The sequence below is a fragment of the Sceloporus undulatus genome, chromosome 1, assembly GCF_019175285.1.
Source record: "Sceloporus undulatus isolate JIND9_A2432 ecotype Alabama chromosome 1, SceUnd_v1.1, whole genome shotgun sequence".
Classification (NCBI taxonomy): domain Eukaryota; kingdom Metazoa; phylum Chordata; class Lepidosauria; order Squamata; family Phrynosomatidae; genus Sceloporus; species Sceloporus undulatus.
In genome coordinates, this window is record NC_056522.1 from 43,859,697 (window position 1) to 43,874,753 (window position 15,057).

Here is a 15,057-nt window from a genome sequence, read left to right on the forward strand (position 1 = left end):
AAAGTGATAATGGAAGAGTAGAAATTGGAATGGAGATGGCCTTTGAATGAAAGAAAAAGAGCTAATTGTAAGGGACTTCCAACCAGTCAATAATATCCTGAAAAGAAACGAACTTTTAAGAACATCACCTGGTTCAGTTTAATAGCCTCATTTCTGAACGATTTTTCTAGATGATTTTTGGAGGCATTACTTGTGTCAGACATATGACCTTATACCTTTGTACATAAGCCTTTTTTTTTTACATTTATAACTATGTAATGATAATTTGACAATTGGCACACATCTTATTATGAAACTAATCTTTGACCTTCAAATATTTCGCCAGCTGAACAGGCAAACAAATGGTTGACAAAAAATTGTGGCCCCAGAGAGGCATGTGGTCCTGTACTTTCTGTTTGTGAAACTACCTGTGCAATAAATAATTCAGCCCTCCCTAAACTTGGTGCCTCCAAATCTGTTGGACTAGTATTCTCATCAAACTGCAAGCAGCATGGCCTTTCCCTTTTCTTGGTCTTTTGGGTGTTCAGATTCAATACACGGGAAGGTATCAGGTTGGAAAAGATTGCCCTGGTGATTTTTTAATAACTAGATATCTGAGCATTGGCTCTCACAGTGACTTCATCTTTGTAAGTGCTGTGGGAAACATATAACATTAGGGTTTTCCAAAGCAAACATGTTGTACATAGACTCCATGCATGTACATGCTATTTGCTTGCTGCTGGAAAAAGCTGGCATTAACATTTTACTTTTTTGTCATAGAGTAGCAACTGGTGGTTTCCAGGTTACTGGGGTGGTAAATCCTTTCTGGTTTTTAGGCTGAACTAACAGATTCATAGTCTCACTGACATAGGAGCCAGTACCCACAACTGTTGTGGCTACTGTAATTTTCAAGGCTACCCTCTATTCATACTGAGATATGTCTCATTCCCCCTGCTCCCCGATTTTCACACTACCTTTCTGGTTTCTTCTTCCATACATACCAAATAGCTGTATTAATCAGCAGCAGTAATGCAGACATTCATAGGTAACTAAAGATCAACACTTTTCATTGGCACCCAAATACTAATAGCACATTATGGTCTACTTGACCAGCTTAACCTGAAGACCACAAATTGTTTAATAATCTGGTTTAATTCTTAGGCCCCATTCTCACTGGCGGATTTTCCCTGGAAGGAACTTGGCAGATTCATTGGGGGGGGGGCTCCCGAATCTCCCCATTAGCAAGTGCCCACTTCAAATAAGGGGCATTTTAACCTGAATGCCCTCTTGGGGAAATCAGGTTTAACATGAAGGCGCCTGCTGTCAATCACGTGATCGTCATAGGTGACGTTTCCAGCACTCATTGGGGCATCGGAAGTGTGCTTCCCCCTCCTTTTTTTTTTAAAAAAAAGGACCAGACATCAAAATGTGCACATTTTATTAAATTTAAAAACCTTGTGCGTGCGTGTGTGTATGTGTGTGTGTGTGTGTGTGTGTTGTGGGCATTTGGGTCAATTGGAAATAAAAGGGAAATGATCTGCCCTTGGCCCCATTTTCAACCCCAAAATTCAAGCTAATGCCATCTCTGCATCCTGCATCCCCCTCCTTGCCACCCCAGAATGCCTCATACACATGTAATAATAGTAATAATAATAATAATAATAAATTCCTCACCTCAGAATGCTAGAAAAGGATGCCATGCCATGCATTCTTTAGGCTACCCCTGAATTCCTTAGAGACAATAGCAAAAGCATGTATCAGTTTGCCAAATTGGAAAGATAAACTTTTGTAACATTCAAATTGTAGCATTCATTCGCAAAGGAAAAAAAAGTTTTTTTGCAAGCACTCTTTGCAACATTTCCCCTTTGCTGGAAGCGAGGAAATGAAAGGGAAAGTGGACAAGTAGCTAACCACGTTCTATCTATCTATATATCTACCTGAAGCAAAAAATATACACATTTTTTGCCAAAAATAATTTAAAAAAAAAAGGGGGGGGGGAGAAGGTGCCTGATGGGAGCTCCGTTCATGCCCTGCCTTTGACCTGAACTGAACTGACCCTTTTCCTCCTGCTTACATTCTCTTCAGAAGAGGTTTTCCATTGCCTTCCACTGAGGCTGAGAGAGAGTGACCTGTCAGTTCCAACTAAAGTAGACCCATTAAATCAATTGGAAATAAAAGGGAAATGCAGCGCAGGCATTCTGACTGTAGCATCTGCATATAAGACTAATAATAATAATAATAATAATAAAGGTTCTTAAGTTCCAGGAGCAAGAGGGAATGAAAGTAGCACAAGCAAGCACACACACATTCTATGTCACCCAAAAAATAATGCGCATAGACTGTCAAAAATAAAAAGAGAGAGAGGTTCCTTCTACAGCCTGATTTCCCTACATCCCTCCTCCGGCTTGGCCCCGCAGCCCAATTTCCCTTGGCAATCCTCCTCCTTCCTTCCGACCCTCCCCTCCCTCTGAGCTGCCCTGGCTCCTTCATCCTCCTCCTCCTGCTCCATTATAGAATGCCCTCCATGGCGCCCTTCTTCCCGCGGCTCCCTCCTCCTCCTCCTCTGTCACTTTCTCCAGTCCCCCCTGCCCTCCCTCTGACAGCCCTTTGCAGCTCCCCTCAGTCACCCTGCCTCCTGTCAGATTCCCCTTTTTGCATCCAGGCTCCTTCCTCCTCCTTCTCCGATGAGGGGAGGGAATGCTCTGCCCTCAGCCCACCCTCTGGCCTTAATTAGCTTACTTGCTAATTAGCTTACTTGCTGTTCACCGCTATGATCTTTGGAATAGCAGTATATAAACAAAACAAAACAATCCCTCCCCTGAACTTGACCCGATCATGATTGGGGGTAATTTCATATTTTGCAGAAGCCAGGTTTTTTTAAAAAAGACGGATTTTGCCCCGAATCTGGATGACCCGCGCTAAAGGGCATTTCCTTGTGCATGCCTTGAAATGGATTGTGACAGAATTGGGCCCAATATGAACTTCATGTGGAAGGATCGATTTCCGATCTGGGGTAAAAGGTAGTCTGAATGGGCCCTTAGTTTATGATAGCCTAGTATTTTCCTTGCTTTTCTGGCAGCTTACATTTTCCAGTGCCAGGAACTAAAAACATTGAGGTGTAATCCATCAAAATATAAAAATACAGATGTCCCATTAATTTAAGTAGAACTGCCAGTCACATGTTCAAATCTTTTATATTGAAATGATTAGGATTTCCAAGTGTCTGACTTCAGCTAAATCATGCCCTTCCTTCATAAATGCTGTCACAGCCAACTGAAAGATATGAATGAAACCTAGGTCTCTTGGTGATTTACAACTTAGAAGAGATGAAGCAATAATGAGAGCATCTGTCCTACCCACAGCCTACATCTTTGTCTTAGAGTGATGTAAACCCGGAGCTCAGGAGTAATGAGGCCTGTGCAGGTGGGCCCTATTCGCATAGGAGCTAAAAAATGGGGAGCGAACATGGGTGAGCATACCCCCCCCCCACTTCCCAACATCCTTTGCATCCTGTGTTGATCTGAAAAGCCTGCTGGGAACATCTGTGTGAATTTGTTTGAACATACTGTGTTCTTACAGTAAGGAACTTATAAAATTAAATGTATTATGTACATGAATTACAAAGTAACTAAGGGGCTGGGGATGAAAAACATTAAAATTAATACTTCTGTCTGTCCAATGCATTTAAAGCAGGAATGGGGAATATTTCCTCCTACTTAGGGCCTTAGAAGCAGCCTCTTATGAGCCACATGATATTACGATTTTTCTCTTAAGATGATCAACACCCACACTGTTAAGAGGGAAAGGGAGCGAGAAAGACAGTACTGGTAATTACTATTAAAAAAAAAAGAAAGATAGACAATTTGTTAGAGAATGTTGGGTGGTAAATCTTGTGTGAAGATTTACCCCTTTCTCACATACACATATGCACCTCACCTCTGTGCAGCTACATAAACACATATGCATACACATATACTTACCTTCTTCCCTCAAACATCCATCCCCCATCTTCCAGGGATGCCTGGAAGGAAAGCATAGATTTGGCCAGATCTGTACTTCTCAAGCACCCAGATCCCCCTCTTTGATTAGGGAAGATGCTGCCTGGATACGGATTTTTTTAAAAGTATGGATCCAGACAGAGTCACACCATAAAAGTGATCTGTACTTCCTGCCTCCGTGCAAGTCAAGGGGCAGAAGTAACATGGGCCACATACAGGCCATGGCTACAAGCCATAATTTCTTCACCTCTGATTATAAACAATGTCTGTGGTTGTTTTAATGACTGAATTTTATTAGCTTCATTGGCTTGATTAGTATATTGTAATTTTTAAGGAAGTACTTATCCTTCACCACTGGATCTCTGTGTGCATATATATCCAATGCCCTCACTATCTACTTCATTTATTCAGTGAAGCGGGATCTTACCTATAAAATATACTACTGTACAATACATATGTTAATCTGCAGAACTGTTTGTTTCTGGAGGCCATTGCTTGATGGTAGGGTGCATGCTTTGCACACAGAAAGTACTAGAAAGTACCATGACATCTCCAGGTAGGACTAGGAAGGGGTCATGTTTGAAGCCCTACAATCTGAAGCTGCTAGTCAGATAGGCACTACTGAGACCAATGAATCAGAGATTTGCCTCAGTTTCTGTCAGCGCAACTGCTGGGGTCCAACAACCACTATCAGCAACTCAAACGAGTCCTGGGGTTAAATCAGACCCTTGTAGCAGAGCTGGCAATTTTCAGAAGCTGAAGCTTGGCTCCAAAGTCCAATTGGGATGACGGCAACTGGATGTCTTCCAGGAACTGCAGCAATGCAGGAACCTCCGGGGACACACAGCAAACCGATGCTGTAGCTTCTTCTGATAAACCACCAGAGAAACAAAGTCCCTAAAGTGCTCTTTATTCACAGTGCTGTAATACAAAACCAGACCTCTAAAACTCCAAACCATACCAATCCAACTCCTACTTCAAACCCACAAGCTATCCCTTGCAACCCCTGGGTTTATTTATAGTCTCCAGACCATGTGGTCTCTCAAACCCAGTGAGTTCAGGTGTGTAACCATGTCATGTGTCTCCTGTGCAATCCAGACACATGGTTTCATCATCCATGGCTACTTGTGCACTCGGGCATTGAAGTGTCCTTGAGCCAGTGAGCTTCAGCTGTGCTGATCAGCCTTGTCACTCTGCTGAATGCTCATGGCCAAACACACACGCATCAAGCATTTCCATGTGTGCTGTGTTTTAACCCTTCAGATCCCTGACAGTTTCCAATGTTCTTTATACTATAATGGACTAATAAGGCTGTTCTTCTAAAAGTAATTTGACCATGTTATTTGCTAACTCAGCAGTCTTCTTGTTTCAAGTTGTGTCCCAGTTTTTGTAATGCAAAGCAAGAGACAGTAGTAATTTTATTAATTTATGTGTGTTTCCTGGAGATGGCTTGCTCACATTGGTATTTAATTTTTATTGAGCCTAAGCATCCTTGCTAACAGCAGAAATTGCACCTTTGGGCTAATTACATACTCCATGGATAATAGACTCTAGGGAAGAGCTTACTTTCCATACACTTAAATTGTTTGTTAATGTAGCCTCTATTCCAGATGTCTTCATGGATATGCTGCTTTTAATTGGGATTTGTGCTTTAAGGGTGAAAGTGGGGTAGGATAATTCAAGAGAAAGAGAAAGGCAGTATTCATTGAGGACAAATCTATACAGTTGATTTAGTTTACATAGCAATTCTGAAGTATTCATGGTTAATGCCCAAGCTTTGGGGAACAATTAGAACATAAAAACAGAGTATGAATAACAAAAAATTGGGGGGGCAACTGCCATTTTGAACAAACCCTAAAGGTCTTTAAATTGTAAGCCTGAGGGCAGGGAAATGTCCAATTAACAATTTGTAAGCCGCTCTGATAACCTTTTGGCTGAAGAGTGGGCTATAAGTAAATAAATATTATTATTATTATTATTATTATTATTATTATTATTATTATTATTTAAAGTCATTATAATATTGTTCTCTATGCAGCCTTGGCTAGTCAAGGATTTTGTGTATTTTTTCTTCTTTCTAGAGAATTCTACTGGATAACCATTTAAAACTCAACAGCATAGAAAGTCCTTTTCATCAATAAACAGTTGCCTTGACGAAAGATTTCTCCTTAGTATTATTAAGTGCAACCTGCTGGTTCAGTCCACGACAGTTTTTTAAAAACGGATGGCAATGTTGCCATTGACTTCAGTGAGACTGGATTGCATGATTAAGGGTGGGAATGTGATCCAGTTGTGGGTTATGGTTTGTCAGTCAAAGACTACTGTTGTATGCTACAACTGCTTTAAAAAGGTAAAGGTAATCCCTTGACATGATTGTCTAGTCATAACTGACTGTAAGGGTGGTGCTCATGTCTGGTGTTTATCAGACGAGCTCTTAAGGAGGTACTATTCCAGTGTGACTCCTCTAGCTGCCTCCTGTTGCATGCTGGGATTGGCAGTTTTAAGGAGGGGTATTTAGAATTCTCAGGCAGAGAAGTTCAGCTCCTTAAAACTGCCAATCCCAGCATGCAACAGGAGGCTGCTAGAGGAGTCACACTGGAATAGTACCTCTTTAAGAGCATAGTGTGATAAACATCTCTGTTACTAAGCTGAAGAACCAGCATTGTCCATGGACTTCTCTGGTAGTCATGTGGCCAGCATGACTGCACCGAACTCTGTTACCTTCCCAGTGAAGTGGTACCTATTTAACTACTTACATTTACATGCTTTCCAACTGCTAGGTTGGCAGAAGCTGGGACTAGTGACAGGAGCTCACCCCATCATGGAGCACTTGGGCCTCGAACTGCCAGCATTCTAATCTTTCAATAATTGGAATTGGCGTCTTAACCACTAAGTCACTGCATCCCACTACAACTACTTTAGAGGCTTTTTAAAAACTGTTGGAAGAGCTTTGCACAATATTAAATCTAGCAGTGGTAATCAATCCCTTTGTTTATCTGAAAGGTGATTTTTTCATAGTTCCTGAAAATTATCTCTTTCTCTCTCTCTGTGACATATTAATTTAATTTTGGAAGTACTTTCAGAGGTTTATGAAGGAGTGATTGTATAAAATACTAAGATCATGCATATTTTCTATGTGATATTTTTGGGTAAATTTTGTATCAACAGAGAAACAGAACTTTATAGCTATATGAAACCAAAAGAACTCATTATGAATGAGTGTACTAAGTGCCAAAAAACACCAAAACAAAAAAGAACTAGTCTCAAAGATGCTAAAAGATCTCTCTACATACTGATTCTGCAGACTAACACATCTATAATGTTGAATTCCCCATCCCCTTGATATCAAAGCAGCATTGAGAAGATTGGGAGAAGCCTGAGGAAAGATTAAGTAGCCTGAAGATTCTTTGAAAGAGAAAGAATCACAAACTGAACAAAAAGTGACTTATTTATTCCTCACCAGTTCTCCCTGACCAATTAATTCATGGTAATAACAGTCCAGCCCTGAGAAATACTTGCTCTGTCTTCACCACAGTTCCAAACTAATGCCTGCATTTAAAGGTGCCTCACCCCTGCCACTCAATTTTTCTTGCTTCATGGGAGCATGGGTCTTGCTGAGTGCTACCATTGCCTTCAGGATGGCGAGTGGGGAAGAAGACCTTCCCTAGAAATTTCTGACAGTCAACTTTGCAATAGCTGTTTTGCTGGCTGCAGCAAATCCAGTTAAAAAGGGTGGATGTTTCTGTGTGTGTTTTGGTTTTGTTGATTTGTTTTATGTTTGTTTGTTTCCTAAGGAGGCCAGAGTTTTGTGACCTCACCTGCAACCTGGGGACAAGGCTTGATTTCCAGAGATAGGGGGGATTTGACAACCTTAAACAGAACTATCTTTTAACATACAAGTTTAGGTTAAGGGAGAAACAACTTTAATTCCACCCAACTGCAAGATAATATTCTCCAACCTTGTGACTCCTGTTTGCACCCAAGGATCCTTGCATGTAACCAAAGCAATTAATTACTTCTGTACCCTGACTCACGCAGTTGCATCTACTAGTGAAAACTTCAAGAACAAAATTAATCATCAGACTATTTCTTTTCCTTTACATGTGTGCTAACAGAGTGTGATCCAATGCCATCCTTATTCCAGTAAATCATTAGGGAACCCCACCGTTTTGATCCCAGCACTGCAAGAACTGTCAATATATTCCTGCTCTTTGTTTTCTGATCTTTTACTAATTACATATCCCTGTGTGCAGACTACATTTCTTATCTCATTGCTGAGGTTGCTTTAAATTCTAAATTCTAAATAAGCAGTGTCTTTGCAACAAGACAGAGGGGCCAGACACCAGTCTTATGTGTTATAAAGATAGCCAGAACTTTATTACATAGTATATCATAAATTAATCAAAGTCAATTTTAGTGTCATAATAAATCAATCATAATGCAGTTGTAAGTCACTCAATGTCAATTATAACTCCAAGGTAAATCAACCATACTGGTGTCATAAATCATTCAAAGACCCTCATAAAACAATCATTATGCCATGCCTGCTAAGGATATAAGCCTATTGCATTAGAGGGTACACAGAGCCTGATGTATCCATGCTTAGCCAAATATTTGAGCAGGGGTCCCACACCACTCTTTTCCATTAAACTCCTGAGAGAGGGGGTTGTACCCTCCCAATCAATATGATTAAGCCCATTGGCTCTGGAACCACCCAGATGGCCCTCTACCCGCTGATTTATCTCATGCCCGATGTCCTCTCCTCCTTTCTATAACCACTACAGAAGTGGCCCAGCCCAGCTTGGTAGCTCCCCCCCCAACAGTGTTGAATTTGCCGATCCATAGAGTCCAAATAAATGTTGGACCCTACATTTGTGGTAACAGAGTGTGATCCAATGCCATCCTTATTACAGTAAATCATTAAGGGATCCCTCTGTTTCTATCCTAGTACTGCAAGGACTGTCAATTTATTCCTGCTCTTTGCTTTCTGATTTTTTTTACTAATTACTTATCCCTGTGCAGAATACATTTCTTATCCCATTGCTGAATTTACTCTCAGGAGTCTCTTGATAAAACCCTTTTGAAATTCTAAGTAAGCAATGCCTATCAGGTCATATGCTGCTGGCAATGGTACCTTTGCAACTACCTTTTTTAAAACTGGAGACAGATGACTCTCTCTGTGTTCTGTCTGTTGTTTTTTTATAATCAGATACACGAAACAGATAGGACCTGAAGCCCAATATAAATATGATGAGAAGTATACAGAAATGTAATGTTTGAACATTCCCAGTAACCTCTCCCTTCCACTCTTTTTGAAAGGTCTCCTCAGCTATATATGCAGTCAGCTGTGGCTTGAGAAGATGTATTCAGATTGCTCACATAGTGGCTGGGGATTGAGTTTAAACCAGAGCTTTGAAAAGTCAATTATTTGGAAGTTTCTCTCCATGTCTCTCTGCCTTGAAGACACCTTTGAACTTATGATGACCCCATGAATCTCATAGGGTTTCTTAGGCAATAAATACTCAGAGGTGGTTTTGCCAGTTCCTTTCTCTGAAATACAGCCTACAGCACCTGCTGTTTGTTGGCAGTCTAGGGCCTAGTCTACATGTAAGTGGATTATGTGATGTGCTGCAAACTTTTGCACATTTGCATTAATACTTAATTGTTTTCACTTTCCTGTGCAAATTTGCATCTATTTGTCCTTCCTCTGCTAAAAATGCACAGCCATGCAAATCCATGTGAAGTGGATGGACAGACATCATTGATAATACACACCCTTTCAGATACTTCAGCAAAACAGCAAATCCTTTTTAGTGGAATTTAAGGACCCCCCCCCCCAAATACACACCGGCAAAAAGCCTGAATTTCTCCGAATCCTCTGAGACTGGATTGCGGATTTGAATGAGAAATATTTTAATCATGTAGACAAGCCCTATAACTACAAGTGACAAAGTGCTCCAGTCAGCATGGCCACTGGCTAGGGCTGCTGGGAGATAACAGTCCAAAGAAGTAACTTTCCCTAGCTCTGTTTTAATAAGAAGCTAGATATGTGAAGGACTGTGTGTAATTTTTTTCCCTTGCACTCAGTTTTTTAAATCAGGTCAGGAATTACCAAGAAACAGGAAGGGTATTTGAAGCTGTGGCAATAGGAAGATGGATTTCAGCAATGTTATTGAGCACAGTATAGAAATTATTCTTAGTGTGATGAATTTCCCTTCTGACAAAAAGCATAGTGAAAACAAAATGGCCCTCCATGGATCCCCTTCATTGACAGTGATTGTAACAAAGATGGAGTGACTGCACTTTGCCTGCTCTCATTAGACTCCAAAGATGGCTACCTTGTTAGTAGCTTTTCACTGCATGCAATCTTTCTTACAATGTATAGTGCTTTTCCTGTTTAACTTCCTCTATATCACGACACCTCTGTGTCTGATTCTGTGGATGGGCTGCAGGAAGCCCATAGAAGGCTTCTGCAATAGTGTGATTAGCAGCAAAAACATCCCTCAAGAGGAAACAAGAGATGAATTATGAAGACTTACTAGTTCTTGTAAAAACAGCTCTTCAGACAATCACTCAATACATACTTTTAATAGCTTACATGTCCAAGAGACAATGCACAGATAGTGCAGTCTGGCAAACATTGATGAGGACGATGGTGAGAGCTATTTTTAGGTTTAAATTTAAGCTGCCTGAAGTTAACTGTACAATCTGTAAATAGCTCTATTTAAAAAAAAAAGAGAGAGAGAAAGTTCATGTACATGTTAAAAGTACTTGCTGGAATAGTAGATTACCTACTTAGTTATATAACTGAAGCAAATGGCCAGGAAAGTGTGGCCCAAGCTTTCTCTGGCCACAAGTGGATTGAGTCCATGGTGACCACATAGCGTGTTCTGAAAGCAGGCTGTGGCCACTGGCCCTAACCTGTACTGCCAGGACTCAGATTATCATGGCTTCTTTTTGCTCCGGTCTAACAGACCGGAGCACAGCCTTGGTGTGGCATCTGGCTGATTTGGAGACATGCACTGTATAAATGGCATGTCTATAACGTAACCAGAAGCCGCTTCTTCTGGCTTGTGTGTTTTGGGTCTAAGTAGCCTCTCCTGATGTGACCCACTCAGCCCACTTTAAGAGTCTGCCATTGGATTGGGCAAAGGAGGTCTGTTTAGTTTATGAACAGGGTGCAAGGAGGATGAGGTTTCCACTACCCCCTCTTGTCAGTGAGCGAAGCTGTGACAATATCTTGTGCCAGAGGTCCTGTTTCTGATTGTTACAGCTTCACTTACTGGTGGGAAAGGGTTGAAATGTCCTCCTCCTTGTACCACAATTAGAAGCTTAATGGATCTCTGTTGCCCAATCCAGTTGCAAACTGTTAGATTCGTCCATATTAAAAAACCCTTTTATAACAGTTGAAGAGTTTTCAGTCTAGCATACCTAGAATCATATAATTGAAAGATACCTCAAGGGCCATCCAATCCAACCCCTGCAATTTTAATAACAACCAATCTTCTTATGAAAAGACTGTTGTCTTTCGATCTATGGACATACATCACTCTGGCAGCAGTTGTCATATATTGTATTATCCCATAGCTCTTCTGCAACCATTCATCTAAAAGTCCTAATAAGGTTCCAGCTGAGGTTCCAGAATGCCCTCCATCAATTCATGAATTTGAGTCCATTTTTTAAAAAGCTCTTTCACTACAATCATAAAAATATTTCAATTCAGAAAGGCCCAGATATCCTCTGTCTTTCATCTTATAAAACCTTAAATCTTTTTCTGGGTTTCTTCCCTTGCCCAATAAAACTTGAGATGTCTCTTTGCCATTGCTTAAAAAAAAAAAAGTCCAGGGTTGCCATGTTGCCCATACAGCAAAGTACATCATCATCCAGTATGCACTAAACAGTGACACCTTTATTGGATCAACCAAAATGCAGAAAATACCTGATGAGGTAAGACAGATGGGCAGATTAAAGCAGCTTCCAGCCACTTTGGAGGCATGTCAATTACATGACGCATACCTCCAAAGGAGCTGAAAGCCATGTCAAAGCCATGCTCTGATCCTTTGGACCAGAGCAAAAAAGAGCTCAGATAATTTGACCTCTGTTGGCCCCTATGTGCACGGCCTGCCTGGAAGTGGCCCATGCAGTTGTTGGGTTGAGATCTCCTTCTGACCAGAGCAGACTCGGGCTGCTCTTTCCCACCTATCTGCTCTGGCCCAATGTAAACTTTCAAAGCTCCACTGTTTTCTTCAGGCAAAGGTGTTAAAAATTATACAGGAGAAAGAAAAATATGATGGCGTTAGATCCACAGGCATAAATTTTGTCAAGAAATTGTTGTCAGTTAAGATCGTATGGAGGGATATCCATACGGAGGCCATTCGGTTTGGTCATGTGAGCTCTGTGAGAGAAAGAGTCTTAAAGTCCAGGAAATAAAAATTAAACTCCATTAGCAACACAAAAAGATGTTTCCTTTGAGATACAGGCTATTTCTGTCCTTTGTGAGGCTACCTGCCCTCTTATAAACAGCCAGTTTACATTATTGAAAGCTTTTTCAGCATCTAAAAAATCTCTAAAATATCTAAAACACATCTTATATTGTCTCATAATTGTCTTCTAGGTAAAAAGCCACATTGATCTTCATATATCCAGTCTTGCCAAAACAGTTTTCAGTTTATCTTATCAAAATCAAAATCTTATAATCATTATTCTGTAAGTAATCAGGCATATAGTTCTTTACTTCAGTCAAATCTCTCTTTTTTCAGTATCAAAGTTATATTTTTTTATTTCCAAGAGTCTGGGATTTCTGCAAAACATATTAATTGCCTTCTGCAATAACAAAAATAGTTGATTTTCCAAGACTTTATAACATACTCCTGTCAATCCATCTGGCCCTGGAGCCTTCTTAGGACCCACCAAAATGGCCCATACTCCTCCCTGTATTGGGCCATCCTGTTTGGACAATGCAGGCCATCAACTTTGGGCTGGGATCAAGCAGACCGGAAGGGCCTATGTGCCCCTTACCTGTTGATATCTCTGAAACCCCCTGCCACAGCATGTGATGTCAGAAGGGGGCACCTGGCCACATGAATATAGCCAGGTGCCCCCATTTCCACTCTCACAGGATGGAGGCCTTCGGAGAGGATGTGATGGTGGTGACAGGAAAGGGGTGCAATGTAGCAGCAAATCCAGGGCATGGCAGCTTGTGGGCACATGAAACCTGCCCTTATTTCCGTGCTGACCCAGGGCCTGACCCAGGTCAGAACCTTGGACAGTATGGGCTTGGCCTATATTATCCCGTCTCTCTTAGATTACATCTTTCTAATTGATTCCATCATTTCTGCACTGATATCCATTGCACTCAGTTTTTATTTCTGAGATTTTAGGTAGGTTTTGATCATTTTAGATATTTCTCTGTTTTATCCATTGGCACTTTAGTTTTTTAAAGCGAAGCTGAAAAGTATTTATAAAAAACATTTTAATGACATTTCTATTCATAATTATATTTCTCTCAGTCCTAATCCTATCGATTAACCTTTTAAATGAACATGAAGTCGAAGGGTTTCATGGCCGGCATCCAGAGTTTTTTGTGGGTTTTTCAGGCTATGTGTCCATGTTCTAGAAGAATTTCTTCCTGACGTTCCTCCAGCATCTGTGGCTGGCATCTTCAGAGAATGCTTGCCTAGAAAGGAGTTGGGTATATATATTGTGTGTCCTGGGAAGGCAGGAGTGATTTGCATGTGTATTGTTCTGTTGCTAATGGCAGGCCTCAAGGTGGGAGGGAATGCAAAAGAGGATTAATGTCTCATTTTTCCAGAAGACATCACAGCCCTGTTCGAATTTTGCCTCACCACAAGCTATTTCCAGTGGGGCAATGGATTCTATGAACAGAGAGATGGGGTAGCAATGGGAAGCCCTCTAAGCCCTGTGATAGCAAACTTTTACATGGAACGCTTTGAAAAGCAAGCCCTGGAAACAGCACCAAAAAAGCCCACAACTTGGTTCCGATACGTGGATGACACTTTCACCATCTGGAGCCATGAAGAAGAAGACCTGGCTGTATTCCTGAACCATCTGAACAACATCCACCCCAACATCCAGTTCACTATGGAAAACGAAAAGGAAGGAACACTACCATTCTTGGATGTCCTAGTCATCCGCAAACCGAACCAACGTTTGGGCCACACAGTATACAAAAAAAACCCACACATACAGACCGATACCTGCACAAGAACTCCAACCATCACCCAGGACAAAAAAGAAGCACAATCAAAACACTGGTAGACCGAGCAAAATGCATCTGCGAACCCCACTTCTTGGAAGATGAACTGAAGCACTTGGACCAGGCTCTACAGGCTAATGGTTATTCCAGCTCAGACATCAGAAGGGCTGCCAGGTCCAGGAAAACCCAGAGGAGGGAAGACAAACAGCCACCCAAAGGGAAGGTATTTTTACCATACATCAAGGGAGTCACAGACAGAATAGGGAAGCTGGTGAGGAAACACAACCTTCAAATGGCTTACAAACCGACAAAGAAAATCCAGCAAATGCTTCGCTCAGCCAAGGACCACAGAGACCCTCTCACAGCTGCAGGAGTTTACTGCATACCATGCAGCTGCGGACAAGTCTACTCAGGGACCACCAAATGCAGTGTGCAAACAAGAATCAAGGAACACAAGAGACACTGCAGACTGGGCCAGCCAGAAAAATCAGCAGTAGCAGAACATGTTACAAACCATCCTGGGCATAAAACACTGAAAACCCTGAAATTCTGGACCATGCCAACAACTACTATGTCAGGATGCCCAGGGAAGCCATTGAAATCCACAAACTCCTGGACAATTTCAACAGGACAAAGGAAACCCTTAAAGTAAATAAGGTTTGGCTACCAGTCCTGAAAAATAGCAAGATGAAGACTCAGCAAATGCAAATGAGAAATCTCCCAGGGTCTGGGGTTTCCCAGCAGAGAGTGAGCACTAACCAAGCAGACACTAATCCTCTTTTGCAGACCCTCCCACTCTGAGGCCTGCCATTAGCAACAGAACAATCCACATGCAAATCACTCCTGCCTTCCCAGGTCACACAG

At 41.4% G+C, this 15,057-nt stretch overlaps 1 protein-coding gene across 1 annotated transcript in view; it reads left to right on the top strand.

Annotated features, from left to right (window-relative positions):
- CNIH3 (cornichon family AMPA receptor auxiliary protein 3) overlaps positions 1–15,057 on the top strand; it is a 107,676-nt gene that overhangs the window by 49,750 nt on the left and 42,869 nt on the right. The window lies entirely within an intron of this gene.